Source organism: Nicotiana sylvestris, chromosome 2 (assembly GCF_000393655.2).
Source record: "Nicotiana sylvestris chromosome 2, ASM39365v2, whole genome shotgun sequence".
Lineage (NCBI taxonomy): Eukaryota > Viridiplantae > Streptophyta > Magnoliopsida > Solanales > Solanaceae > Nicotiana > Nicotiana sylvestris.
In genome coordinates, this window is record NC_091058.1 from 71273078 (window position 1) to 71276446 (window position 3369).

At 30.4% G+C, this 3369-nt stretch overlaps 1 long non-coding RNA gene across 2 annotated transcripts; it reads right to left on the reverse strand.

Annotated features, from left to right (window-relative positions):
* Nucleotides 1-872: 872 nt before the first annotated feature.
* On the reverse strand, nt 873-3143 carry LOC138886333 (uncharacterized). 2 transcript variants are annotated; one of them, XR_011405016.1, is made up of 3 exons: nt 3057-3143; nt 1482-1580; nt 873-1309 (listed from the first exon to the last, which is right to left on the reverse strand). It is a non-coding gene; the product is annotated as an uncharacterized lncRNA (long non-coding RNA). The 2 variants fall into 2 exon arrangements; XR_011405015.1 differs by having other exon boundaries at nt 2880-3089.
* Between the last annotated feature and the right edge of the window lie 226 nt (nt 3144-3369).

Here is a 3369-nt window from a genome sequence, read left to right on the forward strand (position 1 = left end):
AGTTTATCTGGTTTAGCAAGAATTACCCAAAAACCAGATGTGATTATGATTTGTAGCAGAGATTATTGATAAACAAAACTCATAACAACACTCAAAATCAAGTCAAATTCCAACTTTCCCCTGTAAAAGTTAGTGCCTTGATGAATTTCCTTGAAAAGAACCTATTACTATAGTATTTGTTGATTAATTGAGAGAGTGTTGCCTATTACGATATAGTTGAAAGCCCCTTAAGATTATGTTTAAATTAGTATGATGTAGTCATTCTACTTAAAATATTTTTTTTTCTTATTAAGTCTTTAATAATACAAATTCTATTTGTTCCTAGTCAAGCCTTTACCATACAATGATACAGTCTTCAAAGCACCATTTTCCTTCTTGCATTGTGAACAATACTTCTATAAATTTGATTCAAAATAAACTGTAATACTTTTTCAAGCTACCATGGTGCACTTCAAGATCAGGAAATTTCATATACATACCTTTAGATTGCGGGTCTTAGAAAGGAACTAAATGCTAAAGTTCTTTGAATAAGCGTTAATTCTCCAGTGATTGGTGCTTTCTCGCTAATGAGGCAGTCCCTTGACTCTTCGCTTCACCTTTCAGAATGCTTAACGAATGAGACATTGAATGTTCTCGAAAGTTTTTAGGACAAAGCAGAAAAAATGATGAGATTTAGATGAGCAGGAAATAATCAAAATTATTTGTTTTTTTCTACTAAAAAGAGATATGTGGTCAATTAAGAAGAATCCTTATCGAGTCAATATCTATATTTTTTTACTCTACAATTAGTATAATTGATATGCTATATATATTCAGGTAGCAGTAAAGTTTACATTGCACCCTATAATCGATGTCCTTAAGTTTGATATTTTTTGAGAATTCATATACAATGTCTTATATTTGAAGAACAATTTATTTGTCTGATTCCTTTCAAACTTTTGATGAGAGGTTCCATAGTTTGAAAACAGATATCTAAGGTTCTATTCTTAATTACTTTTTGTATTAAGAAACATGAGTGCATGGTTACAAAATTACTGAAAGTCTTTTAAATTCAAGCTATCAGTTAGTGTTGTATTGTTGAAAGTGAAATGACTCCACATCAATTATCCACTCTACTGCTCTTGCACTACTCTTCTACATACGCGATATTTTGAACTTCTTACCGATAGAATGATATGAAGTGAAATCTATGTTCATAAAGTTTGAAAATTGTATGACAGTATAAGGGTCGGAGCCATTGTATAGATAAGTTTCAAACTTTTCTTCAAATTCTTTCCCACAAAGTTATTTTTGATTTTGTAGAACAGCCCTGGGAAAAAGATGAAACATAATCTAGTTGAGTAAAAATCCATATGATTCATCCAAAATGTCATATAAAGATATGTGCTTAAACAACTTGAAAAGAGAATTAAGGTTAGAATTAATCCCTTTTTTAGGAAGATAACAAACAAAACGTACTTAAAAAGAGATGAGATGCTTACTAATCAGTAACAACTTCGATGTCCTTTTTTCCCACTTATTTCCTACACTCTCCATGTCAGCAATGGCACATAGACAACCAACCACATCGATAATATGAACTGAAAAAAGCAGTCATTTCATAATTACATTGAATTAAACAAAATGTAGCAGCAAAGATTGATAATATTTGTAGTAATATTACTTTTCACTAGTAGAGCTGAAAAAATTAATAAGTGAAAGAAACAAAGAAAGAACTCCAGATTTGCAACTTAATCACATTAAAAAACAGAGAATGTATAACGAATTAGTAACACACAAAATTCAGATTAACTAATACTAATTTATATTATTGTACTTGAATACTTGAATTTATAATAATACTACTTATCAATAATAGAGTTTAACGAATTAGTAAGACAAACAAACAGAGCAACAACTCCAAAATTTTCATTTTTAACATAGAGTTGAACGAATTAATAAGTCACATAAATAGAGCAACTACTCCAGATTTGAAACTTAATTTATACTAATAGTACTTTTATCGAGTATATTTTTCATTTTCAACATAGAGTTGAACGAATTAATAAGTCACATAAACAGAGCAACTATTCCAGATTTGAAACTTAATTTATACTAACAGTACTTTTATTGAGTAGACTTGAATGACTTAGTAACTCAAATACACAAAGCAACAAACTCAAATTTGCAACTTAAGAAACATAAAGATTGTAGCCTTAAATATAAAGATTGTAGAGATGCAATTTAATTATGTGAAGATGTATATTTACACAAACACAAAATACAAAAATAGATAGAGAGTGAACATTGCTAGCACCATACATAACTTTAATACATAATTGTCTCAAAATCCTTTCTTTTGGTAGTCAAAACACTACCAAAAGACCTGCTTAAATATATCAATTTGAAAGAATCTGACAGAAGCTTTGAATGTCCAGCAAAAACAAAACCTCAACAGATAATGTTGTCATGTATTGCTTATAGCTTTTGCATAACAGAAAAGTGTAGTGTAACATGAAAATTTATCATTTGATGGTTAATCAGTAAATAAAGATTGATTAAAAAAAGCAAACAGAGATATGTTGGGGTGAAGTTATTGCAGAGAATCATCTGTAATCCTAATTATCTTCCATTTTAAGGAAGAAAAATCATCGGTCTTTTCCAACCAAATCATGATATCTGTCATTCTTCTTGGCTCTTATTCTCAAAAAAATATTCTGCCACACATATAAAAGGACAATAAATTTGCCAAAAGAAAAGAAAGAATAAGGGTATAATCACAAAGGAGAATTGACACTTCTCAAATCCTTTCAAAGAGTTGCTTCTGAAAGATACAAACGTTCAACAACCACTAAGAGAAAATACTTATGTAGCAAGCTCAACTTCAAGCAAAACCATACCTCTCTCCCCGCCTTTAATAGGGAAATCAAGCCATGTTGTGCAGAGAGGAAAAGCAGAAACAATTATCTCACGATAAAAAAAATGTCTACTTGATGAAACTTTAAAATTCAAGATTTATTGGCAAAGATGAAAGTCACAAAATTAAAGGTGGTCAAATGAAATGAACAGGGCCATACAGACGAAAGTATAAAAAGTTGTTCAGTCATGAAGTAAGTTGTATATTCCTCAAGAGGACTGACATAATTACTATTTCTTGCATAAACTGTAACCGCATCATGAGGTATTATTATCATATCCTCATCCTCCTCAGAGTCATTGTCCTGAAAGAAGGAGTCCAACAATGAGCCAAAAAAGAAGGAACGGGGAAAAAGAAAGTGCAAATAACACAGAAGAGGTGTGTTTCTGCACATTAAATTAATTGAATATAGTCAGTGTAGATATGTGATTTTTGACCCTTCCCAAGAATTTTCACATTTTTAGCGTAAATAT